Here is a 12,465-nt window from a genome sequence, read left to right as displayed (position 1 = left end):
GTTTGCCTGGCAAGCCTCAGGTGCTGCCTTTGCCACAGTCATGCATTGACAACTGGTTTTAATGGGGCCAGTGGAGACCTTCCCTTCCATTCTTGCCTAAGTCACCAATGGGAGCCGCTAACTGCTGTCTACTCCAGGGAGGTCACATCAGTGAGGGAAGCCGAGGCAGTTCCGGTGTGGGAGGAGGGAGTGATGGACACAGGCATAGTGGACAGCATTCATCTAAATGGAGCAGCCTGTTCTGGGTGCTGACTGTCACCATGCAGGAAGATGGACCCTATGCCCCATCTTCAAATTTTTCCAGAGAATCTGGGGAAACCAGAGTTTTGTACAAAATGTGATTGCAACAAATAAAAAATTTACATACTCTACAGGCAAAATAAAACCCATCTGTGGACCAGACCTGACCTGAGGGTCAGCTGCATTTAACTCCGCGAATGCCTGTCATGTGCCAGGTGAATGGAGCGTGGTAGTGGCCCATGAGAAACAAGGAGAGAGGAGGAGACCTTTACATAAACCGACTACGGCGGTCCATGGTGATGAGGCACCGACGGGACAGCGCTAGCGCACAATGAGCTCTGTTACCGCGTTCTAGCCCCTCAAAGCTCCTCCGTTAAGTAGTTTATCATCTAAACTGCACACAAGAATCTGGTGCTCACAGAAATCAGGAGACTGGTCTAAGAATTCTTGGCTTCAAATCTTGCATCTGAGAAGGCCCACTGGTGATACTGGTGACTATTGGCACTATCCGAACACGAACAAATGAGCTGAGGAGAACCGGAAGGGCAAAGAAGAGGGGCTCCTTGCCCTGAGCCTCACTCAGGCCCAAGCAAGAGTCTGTCCCCCAACTCAGTAATGCCCTTGAAGCTTGAGTGCTGGGCATGGCAGAATCGTTCCAGGCCTGTGGTGTTTACTTTTGGTGTCAGCACCAAAACTCATCAGGGAGGAAACTGGAGCTGAATTATTTGGAACAGAAGCTATGTGGGGTGAGGAAGCAGAGCCCATGTTTTCCCTCTCACTCCACCTCAGCGGGCTGTTAGCACCTAGGTCATTACAACTGGGGCTTCAGACGCCCCATCCCTGCACTCCCACCCGGCCTCTGCTGTCTACTCCGAGGCAGCTCTTGGAGATCACTCAGGATGGCGGCAGCACGGAAGAAGAGGTACAGTAGAGAGGGGAGGCGGGGCTGTGGGAATGGGCTCCGACTGAAATAGCTGAAGAGTGCGGGTTTTCTCTTAGTCCCCAAGCCCCTCTGAATTTGAATTTCTCCCTCCTGAAAACCACTGGGCTGCTACCAAACATTCGTTGAGTATTGGTGGCCTGGAGTGTATAGTGGGTAAAGAAGGAAGAGGGGATCTGCGGAGGGGAGCCAAGGTCCCCTGAGAACCTGGAGCCACCTTGGGAGGCAGGAATAGGCCTGGGCCCTGAGCCCTGTCCAGGGCCTTTGCTAGCTCTTGTTTATGAGAACTATGGCCTGACTACACGGAGTATATGGTAGCAATGATGAGATGAACACTTAGCCTTACAATGTGCAATGTATTGTACTATAAAATTTACCTGTGTATTAACTTATTTAACTTTTTCAAATACTATTATCCCCGTGTTATAGACGAGCAAACTGAAATCCAGAGAGGTTAAGTTAAATAACTGGGCCAAGTTCACACTGTTGGTAAGAGGCAGAGCTAAGATACAAACTTGGAGAGGCTGGTCCCAGAATCTGTGCCTGGAAACACGACTTGATAGGAATTTTTTTTTCCCTGAGACGGAGCCTCATCACTGTCACCCACGCTGGAGTGCAGTGGCACAATCTCGGCTAACTGCAATCTCTGCCTCCATTCAAGCACTTCTCCTGCCTCAGCCTCCCTAGTAGCTGGGATTACAGGTGTGTGCCACCACACCCAGCTAATTTTTTTTGTATTTTTAGTAGAGATGGGGTTTCACCCTGTTAGCCAGACTGGTCTTGAACCCCTGACCTCAAGTGATCTACCCACCTCAGCCTCCCAAAGTGCTGGGATTACAGGGGTGAGTCACCGCGTCCGGCGCTGATAATAAACTTTTCTTGTCGCCTGGAATGGATGAAAGTGAAGGGTATAAGAACATTGTTATTTTTTAAGTAGCTTAACCAATATTTGGGGGGTTCCCCCCCCAAATTTAATGCACTTGGCAAATAAAATTGTTAGTGAAATTTTTTTACTAGGTCTCAACTGAAACTTCTGAATTTATCTACCCTTTAAGAAACTTAATACACTTTAGGAGGCCAAGTGAGGCAGATTGCTTGAACCCAGAAGTTAGAGACCAGCCTGGGCAACATGGTGGAACTCCATCTCTACAAAAAATATAAAAATCAGCCTGGTGTGGTGGTACATGCCTACACTCCCAGCTACTCAGGAGGCTGAGGTGGAAGGATCGCTGGAGCCCAAAAGCTCGAGGCTGCCATGAGCTATGATCATGCCACTGCACTCCAGCCTGGGTGACAAAGCAAGATTCTGTCTCCAAAAAATAAAAAGTTACAACTATCAATTACTAACTGGCTACCAGCATTTTACTATGCAAAATACCTTACACCCTTTTTTTTTTTTAAGATGGAGTCTCGCTTTGTCGCCCTTATTTCTAATCCTCTTCACAATCCTGTAGGGAGAGACTCCATTTTATGGGGGTGTAAACTGAGACTCAGCATCTTCCCTAAGAATTAACAACAGGGGCTGGGCGCGGTGGCTCACGCCTGTAATCCCAGCACTTTGGGAGGCCAAGGCGGGTGGATCACAAGGTCAAGAGATCGAGACCATCCTGGTCAACTTGGTGAAACCCCGTCTCTACTAAAAGTACAAAAAAATCAGCTGGGCATGGTGGCGTGTGCCTGTAATCCCAGCTACTCAGGAGGCTGAGGCAGGAGAATTGCCTGAACCCAGGAGGCAGAGGTTGCGGTGAGCCGAGATCGTGCCATTGCACTCCAGCCTGGGCAACAAGAGTGAAACTCCGTCTCAAAAAAAAAAAAAAAAAAAAAAAGAAAAAGAACTAACAACTGGAGGGCTGGGGTCAAGCCCTGATATGTCTGTCTGTTGCAGCTCTGCTCTCTGTGTCAACCACTCAGGCAGAAAACAAAACTGCACATCGGGATTATAAACTCCACATGTGTCCTGAGCTTGCCAGACCTGGAACAGCCTCTGGTGGCTGGACCTGTTCACCTCATAGGCACATGCTTACATGCAGCAGGGCTTCAATATAGCTCACAGGATGAGTGAACCTAGTTTTCCAATGGTTCTTTAATTGGAAAATTCAGGGAACCCAAAACATCTATTCCTACACATTTTCATTACTCAAAAAAGCTCTGGCCAGCACAGTGGCTCATGCCTGTAATCCCAGGCTTTAGGAGGCCAAAGTGGGAGGACAGCTTTAGGGCCAGGAGTTTGAGACCAGCCTGGGTGGCAGCATGACACCAGCCTCTACAAAATATATATATATGTATTTTTTAATTTCTGCAAAACCCCAGTGTTAATAATTTTATGTAAAAACAACATAGATTTTATTCCTAAGAAAAACCTGGGCATGTGATGTCCTGCCAAGGGTAAATAATAGGCAAAATCTTGATGCTGAGCACATTCTTGGTCACTAACAGTTCCTTGCGTTTTCTTTTTTTTGAGATGGAGTCTCCCTCTGTCACCCAGGCTGGAGTGCAGTGGCATGATCTCAGCTCTGCAACCTCCGCCTCCCAACTTCAAGCGATTCTCCTGCCTCAGCCTCCCAAGTAGCTGGGACTACAGGTGCTCGCCACCACACCTGGCTAATTTTTGTATTTTTAGTAGAGACAGGGTTTCACCATGTTGTCCAAGATGATCTCCATCATCTCCTGACCTCGTGATCCGTCCGCCTCGGCCTCCCCAAGTGCTGGGATTGTATGCCTGAGCCACCGCAACCGGCCCTGTGTTGTCCTTTTTAAAGACCCCAGGCTTCCGTGAGAGTGGGAGAACTCAAAAACCCCTGGGTGATCAGGAAACCAAGCCAAAGCTTGGCCCTCCCATAGTGTACTTTAAATCTGGGAGGGAAGTTACCCACCACTCCTCATTTGGGCATGAAAGTTCAAGCCCCGGGCCACGTGGCTGGCTCATCCCCCCAAATGCACTGTGCTCCCTTTCCTACTCAGGTCCTCCAGCCCTGGTTTACCACCAAGATTCTCAAAACCTGAAATTTTTAATTTAGAACTTAGGTATTTCCCTTACCAGAGCTATTTTTATAGAAAGCAAGAGCAATGTTTATACCAAATAAATTCATGTATAATTCTGGAATTAACCAAAATGGCTGCAGAAAACAACTAAATTAACCAAAGTTCGGGATAACTCATCACGTAATAGGATTCTCTACCCTGGGCCTCTGGATACTCATCTGTCCAGAACAGCCGTCAAACAGCAAAGACGACGAACAAGGGCCTGGCTGAAGTTCTTGGCTGCAGAGCGTTCGCGCGGGGCTGCAGGGCCCGGCCGAGCTGAGGGTCCCTAGCCCTGGGTCCTCCAGTCCATGCTGCTGCCCGGTCCCGCAGGGCCCAGCCAGTGCCGGCCATGCTGACTCCGCACTGCCCGCCTGACCAGCCTGAACGCCACGATGCAGGGAAGCGCCTGGAGCCTGCCAGGGCTCAACACCTGCCCGGCTGTGAGCCGCGGAAGCCCGCAGGTGGCCAGAGTCGAGGTAGGCCCGAGTGCGGGCAAGCATGGTGCGGGGTCACGCAGAGCCCACTCGCATCCCGAACCCAGAACAGAGCCGCCGTGGGGGGCGCACCCGATTGGCTGGCTGAGGCCACGTGTCCGCCTGCGGCCCAATCAGGATGGCGGGGCATCCAGGCGGTCTGGTCCAGACAGCAAATTCCGGTGCTCTCCTGGAAGCAGGCGGGGAAGTGCGACCCGAGGAACTGGCAGCCTTGACGGCACAGGGTGCTACAGCGGGGCAACGTCAGCACGGGCATCCACGGCTTCCCCACGGGCCGCACTGCCTGTCCATGTCTGTGGAGGCCTGCCTCAGTAAATTAGGGGTCATTCGGGTAGCTGTGGGCCATCCTCCCCTTCCACCATCCCCATTAGCCTCGGGATTTTTTTTTAATTGTTTTATTGAGATAATGTACATACCGTTACGCTCATCAGGTTAAAGTGTACCATTAAACAGTCTTTGGTATATTTACAAAGTTGGACAGCCATTACCTAATCTAACTTTGGAATCTTTTCAGGATCCCAAAAAGCTGTTGTTTTTTTTTACACATTTCCCTACAAAATAACTTGAAGCAAATTACATAAAAGATGTATACAATGAAGTTAAAATAGAAATGAGGATTCAAAGACCAACGGAAGCAGGTCACATTTGTCAGCCTGGGGTCAACGTCGATGGTGTGATGAAGCTGCCCATTTAACTCCGGTCTTCGCTAAGAGGTTCAAGTTACTAGAAAGGGAACAAGACACAGTTACTCAAAGAAACAAAGCACTAAAGCACTAAATACTTTTTTTTTTAAGGTGGAGTCTCACTCTGTCACCCAGGCTGTAGTGCAGTGGCGTGATCTCTGCTCACTGCAACCTCCGCCTCCTGAGTTCAAGCAATTCTACCTCAGCCTCCCAAGTAGCTGGGACTACAGGCATGTGCCACCATGCCCGGCTAATATATATATATATATATATATATATATATATATTTATTTATTTATTTATTTATTGTATTTTTAGAAGAGACGGGGTTTCACCGTTTTAGCCAGGATGGTTTCGATCTCCTGACCTCATAATCCGCTCCTCTTGGCCTCCCAAAGTGCTGGGATTACAGGTGTGAGCCACTGTGCCCAGCCGACTTCTTTTTTTTTTTAAGTTTAAGAGAATGCCAAGTTATGTTATCTTCAGCATCTTTCACAACATTTTTATAGCTAAAGAAATAGCTTTATTTCCTTAGACCTTTACATCTCAATTTTGAAAGTATTCTGGGAGAAGCCAAACCAATGTGGCATTTCAGTGTTTATTTACAGAGCATTACGGAAGGGATGGAGGAGAGAGGAGCATGGTGAACTGGCCATCTGAAATGGTTGCAGCAAGGAATAGCTGGCAACTTTTTCCATCTCCTGGGATGGGTGATCAGAGCCACAACTGTTAACACAGAGTTCCCCCTCCCCCATAGTGGAACCCCACATTCTCAAGAGAACCAGCAGCCACGGAAACACAAGGATAAAACAGGCCCAGCTGCCCCTGGCCACCGCCCCTACGGTCTAAGATCTGCAGAGATGGGAGGAGCTATTAGGGTCTCGGGTCTGGGGGAAAGTGCCTAACGATTTCTGCCTTCCCTTTCCCATCCTCCCTCCTTGCCCACCCCTCTACTCCCCCACATAGCCCTCCCAACCCTGTTTCTGGAGGATCCAGACCATGAGCAGAGAAGGAAATATCTATGAGGCAGATCACGCCCCCAACACCCAGGTCCTGACTTCACTCAGGAAAAGGGCTGCAAATGTACTTGAGATTGAAGCTTGAAAGTGATGGGTAGAATTGATGTTACATGCTTAAGGAGTCACGGAATTCACCCAAAACGTCATTAAGGAGCTAGAAGGGGCTGGGCATGGAAGAGACACAAATCCATTTTCCTAAGAGTGAGCCTGACCCTGCTCCGAAGATATGGGGCATGGGCACCTCTACCTGCAGCTCACCTCCTCTGACAAGCTCCAGTGGAAGCTGTCCTTCCTCTTCACTGGGAGGCTTGTTCAGGAAATCCAGTTCATTCCATTATTGGGAACAACTCGTCCACTGCAGGAAAAGTTGAAACTGGAGGTTTTAGCATCCGATGGAGCCTTCTCTGCAGGCACCACTGCCACCCCAAGGCCTGCTGCCTCTTTTTCCAGCCGAGCTCTCACCCCAGGAAACCCCAGCGAAGCCAGTGCAATGACAGGCCTCCAGTCCCTGGAAGGCTAGGGTCATGCCTGGGCCAACACCTGGAGCAGAGCTTCAAGAACCTTCCCTACAGGACTTGCTCGCTTCCCACTATAGGGACTGACTCTTCAGCGTGTTCTCTTTGAGAAAAGACACATCCACTGTGAATGCAAAACTCTTTGTGTTCAGTTTTCTCATCACAGCATTTATATACATTTTTAAATGCCTAGATTGTGGCTGGGAATTTAGGGAGTTGTGAGAGACCCCACCTTGGGTGAGGAACCAACCTCAACATACACTTAGGATTGTCCTGCTGACAGGGCATCTGATCCGGTCCCCACCTGAGGCTGGCATCCCACCCAGCACCTTTGTTTGGCCATCTCCAGAGATGGAGGGTTCAGCCCAAGGCCCTCAATCTCACAGACAGGAAGTTCTGTGAGACATTCAGAACGTGCCTGTCTGTGGTTTGCCACTGCCCCTGCTTCCACTCTCCAGTCACAGAGAATTAGAATTCCTTCGACTACTTGAAAATAGCCTCAGGCCAGGCTCAGTGGCTCAGGCCTGTAATCCCAACACTTTGGGAGGTGAGGCGCGAGGATCACGAGGTCAGGAGTTCGAGACCAGCCTAGCCAACGTGGTAGAACGCTGTCTCTACTAAAAGTACCAAAATTAGCCAGACTTGTTGGTGCACGCGCCTATAGTCCCAGCTACTTGGGAGGCTGAGGCAGGAAAATCGCTGGAACCAGAGAGGCAGAAGTTGAAGTGAGCTGAGATTGTACCACTGCACTCCAGCCTGGGCGACAACAGAGCGAGAATCTGTCAAAAGAAAGAGAGAAAGAGAGAGAGAGAGAAAGAAAGGCAAGAAAAAAAAGGAAAGAAAAGAAACGAGGGAGGGAGGGAATAGCCCACATTCCCACCCAAATCTTTTATAGCTAAAATCCTGTTTCCATTTTTCCTGGAGATGGTGAGTTGTTTCCAGAAATGGAGTGACTGGCCCCCAGTGAAAACCAAAAATCCTGCGTCATATGTTTTTTGAAATATCTTTCGATGCACAGCAATACAGCGAGTAAGACACAGAAGGGCCCTGGGTAGCAAGACCATCCCCAGTCTGGTCCAGCTCACACCACAGCACGGGTGCCCTCCCAACCGAGCCCAGATTGAGGGGCAATGTCAAGGGCTTCACAACTTTCATTGCCCATGATTCTCCTCCAGGAATCTGCTGCCGTCACGCTGCAGCCTCTCCTTCCAAGTGCCACACTTTGCCCCCATGTTCCTCTCCCTGGGGCCTGCTCTTTCCCCCTTCTTTCTCCGCTCAGACTCAATGTAGGTGCTCCCTCCACTCAGAGCTGGGAGCCATACCTTGCTCCAGCCCCAGCACCTCTTCCTGTCTGTACCACACACACCTGCCCCATCCACACTGCCCACTGGGGCTTGAAACCATGCCTGGCCCAGCTCCCTAGTTGAGCTGTGTGTCCCAGGAGGACAGGCCCATCGGCATTGGGTGCCATGCCTCCTGCAGCAAGCCCAGTCCTTTGCTGTTAATGTTTAACAAGAATATTGGTGGGGTCTGGTCACGGTGGCTCACGCCTGTAATCCCAGCACTTTGGGAGGCCGAGGTGGGCAGATCACTTGAGGCCAGGAATTTGAGATCAGCATGGCCAACATGGTGAAACTCTTGTCTCTACTAAAAATACAAAAATTAGCCGGGCCTGGTGGCAGGTCCCTGTCATCCCAGCTACATGGAAGGCTAAGGCAGGAGAATTGCTTAAACCCAGAAGGTGGAGGTTGCAGTGAGCCAAGATTGCACCACTGCACTCCAGCCTGGGCAACAGAGCAACGCTCTGTCTCAAAAAGAAAAAGTTTTAAAAAAAAAAAGAACAGGTGACTTCAGCCCTAGCAGACTCTTCCCCTGCAGGAATGTTGGACGCCTCTCAAAAAAAAAGAATATTAGTAGACTTAGTGCAGCCATCTTCTTTCTGCTGGAAGGCTGGTCTTTTTTTTTTTTTTTTTTTTTTTTGAGATGGAGACTCGCTCTGTTGCCAGGCTGGAGAGCAGTGGTGCAATCTCAGCTCACTACAACCTCTGACTCCCCAGTTCAAGTGATTCTCCTCAGCCTCCTGAGTAGCTGGGATTACAGGCACACAGCACCACTCCCAGTTAATTTTTGTATTTTTGGTAGAGGCGGGGTTTCACCATGTTGGCCACGAGGTCTTGAACTTCTGACCTCGTGATCCACCCACCTCAGCCTCCCAAAGTGCTGAGATTACAGACATGAGCCACCGCACCCAGCCTCACAGGTGGTTTTGCTGGTACTTTGCACACACCTACTCTGTGCTCCAAAAGGTGCTCAGACCCCAGCTACCTGACTTGGAAGAGCTGTCTCGTAGAGGCATCTGCAAATGTTGGGCCCTGACACCAGGTCAGTGCCTCCCTTTTGGAGGTCAGAGCCAGGCAGACCTCCCTATGACCTCAGGGGACCTATGGGCTACCCATGCACGAGGGCCCCTTCCACTGTGGGAACTGAGACTCTGGGGGAATGACCAGACTTTTGGAGGTGCTTGAGGTCAGAGGTTACACGGAGTGTGGAAGTCAGAAGGCATCACCCAGGTCTGTGGAATTCCATGGCCTCCCTGCCACATGCCAGGCACCACACCAGGCCGAGGCCAGCCCTGGGCATGAAAGTGTGAGTGAGCTGGGCGCAGTGGCTTATACCTGTAATCCCAGCACTTTGGGAAGCTGAGGCAGACGGATCGCCTGAGGTTGGGAGTTTGAGACCAGACTGACCAACATGGAGAAACCCTGTCTCTACTAAAAATACAAAATTAGCTGCTCATGGTGGTGCATGCCTGTAATCCCATCTACCCAGGAGGCTGAGGCAGGAGAATTGCTTGAACCCGGGAGGCGGAGGTTGCAGTGAGCCAAGATCGCGACACTCCAGCCGGGGCAACAAGAGTGAAACTCCCATCTCAAAAAAAAAAAAAAAAAAAAAAAAAAAAAAAAATGTGAGAGGCAGCCTGGCCCCAGAAAGCCTCCAGTTGACAGGTGATGCTGACCACTAACCTTAGCCTAACCCCTAGTCCTGTGGTTTCAGCACCAGCAGGCTGGGAAGGTGTGCACAGGGCATTTGAGAGATGCTGCCTGCCTGCAGCTTCGAAGGGAGGAGGAGCCGGCGGGGAGGGTAGGCCTCCCGAGGAAGGCAAAATAATTTCCTCCTGGCAAGCAGGAAAACAGGTGTAGGGGGAGGGAAGGTAGCTTGCATGGCAGGGCTGGGTCAAACCAGGCCCCATAAACCAGGTAAGGCGCTTGGGCTTATCCCAAGGGAGAGGCTGGGGATACTGTGGTCAGATTAGCTCAGAGGACGGTCAGGGGAGCAGGGCAGGACAGAGACGGGAGGTGGCAGTCGTGATGGCAGCTGGAACGGTCCGCTCTGTGGGGGCCGTCCCACTGATCAGGCCTGCCTTCCCACCACCCTGGTTCTAGCTCTGCCACCCCCAGCAACTGTGTCTCCTGGGGAAGGGCAGAAGTCTCTGCAGGGGCTACAGGGGCACCAGGGAGAAGGCCAGGGTCCACTGGCCACAGCACAGCCCCCTCGCCTTCTGGCTGTGGTGAGAGGCCTGCAGCCTCTAGGAGCAGCTGCCAGGGCCCGGTTCCTGCTCCACAACTCACCTTGGCCAAGCACTTCATCGTCCTGATCCTGTTTGCTCATCTGTGTTCTGCCCGTAGTTGTGAGGATTTTTTTTTTTTTTTTTGAGACAGAGTCTTGCTCTTATTGCCCAGGCTGGAGTGCAATGACACAATCTCAGCTCACTGCAACCTCCACCTCCCGGGTCCAAGTGATTTTCCTGCCTCAGACTTCTGCCAATTTTTGTATTTTTAGTAGAGACAGGGTTTCACCACGTTGGCCAGGCTGGTCTCGAACTCCTGATCTGAGGTGATCTGCCCACCTCGGCCTCCCAAAGTGCTGGAATTATTGGCGTGAGCCACCTCGCCTGGCTGGTTGTGAAGATTAACTGAAATCATGAAAATGTAGCACAGTCAGTACTCAAAGATCAGTAGCTTTACTATAACTAAATCTGTCCAAAGCCCCGATTTCTTCTTCAGTGCCCACCCTGCCTAGGCCCCCATAATTCTATTTCTGCCAGCCTGGAGCACCAGCAGCTGTACCAGCCAAGTGAGGCTATCTGGGTGGGGGGGATGATGACGCAGGGCTCCTCCATGCCAGCTCCGGCTTGGACTATAAAACGCGTTCTAATCACTGGTCTTACCTCCACGCGTAGCACTTAGCAGAAGTGCTTGGGCACGGCGATTACGCTGCTATGGATCACTACATTAAACCGTTCAGCCCACGCCTCCTCGTTTTGTTATTTACAAGCTTCAGAACAGAGAGCAGAGCCATTTCAGACCCTGGACTTCGGCAGACCCCCGCTCACCTTCCTAAGGAGGTATCCAAGGTCCTTCTCCCACGGCACCTGCTGTCTCTGCCACCGTGGACCTAATGGCCGGGTTCATCTGCTCCTTTCATTCTGCACACAACCACAAGAGCCATCCTGCCAGAACACACATATCACACCCCCTCTGCCTGGGTGGCTCCTGTGGTCCTCAGGTTCAGCAAATGCAGCCTTCAAACGGCCTGCCTTCTAGCCTGGCATGGTCCCCAGGGTTATCCGTGCACTCTCCAACAGGAGTCTCCTTCTCTCCCTGAGGGTCACTCATCCTCCAGGACTCCCCACTGCTCCCCGTGTTCCAGCAGGTGCCATGCGGCCCTGGCTCAGGGCAGCCTTCTTCATGCCCCACACAGCCAGCCTGTTTACACAGCGTCCACATGTGCCCACAGCATCTAACACGCACAGTGCCGCCTGCAGGACGACAGTCCCCTTCTCCTGTCTCAAGAGCTTCGGGCTCAGACACTCTCTTCTGGGGATGCCTCCCTCCCCACCTTCCCTACTCAGCCTGTGTCTTCTCAGAAGAGCACAGTGAGCTGCGCGGAGCCTGCAGCCACAAGCTGGATGTCTGCCCTGCCACAGGGGCTGGTGGGTCATGGAATCACCCCCAACTTTCTGAGGGCAGGTGAGGGGAAAGAAGGTTGATGGGGGCTGATAGGAGCGGTTTGGGGGATGGGGAGCACCAGAGATGGAAGGCTGGCAGGCTGAGGGCTGGGGAGCATCTGCGTTTGCACGGTTTCCTGAAGGCCAGGCCACACTCACACACACGCTCAATGCCTGCACCCACACCCTCTCAACCACATGTCCAGCCCCCACTCTGGCTCCCCTGAGCCATCTGCAGGCACAGGAGACTCCAGGGCCGGCTTCCCCAGCAGGTCTGCCCACCAAGCCTGGCTCTCTGGGAACTGCCGCCCATTCCAACCGCAGAGTCAAGTCCCATGACCCATGGTCCGGCTCAGGGGAGCTCCCACTGCCAACACAGGCTCTGGGAAGGTGAGTGGAGGCTTTGTCACAGCCTCTGAGCCTCAGGAGCCCATCCATGAAGCGGAGAGCTGGAGGCACAGAGGTCCAGTCCACGGGCCACCTGCACCCCAGGGGGCCAGTCCTGCGTTTACACAAGTGACTTGGACACTCTCCTCCCACAC

The sequence above is a fragment of the Sapajus apella genome, unplaced genomic scaffold, assembly GCF_009761245.1.
Source record: "Sapajus apella isolate SASKATOON/1434 unplaced genomic scaffold, GSC_monkey_1.0 scaffold7, whole genome shotgun sequence".
Classification (NCBI taxonomy): domain Eukaryota; kingdom Metazoa; phylum Chordata; class Mammalia; order Primates; family Cebidae; genus Sapajus; species Sapajus apella.
The sequence above is the reverse complement of the archived record's forward strand: the minus strand, read 5'-3'. Positions refer to the sequence as shown.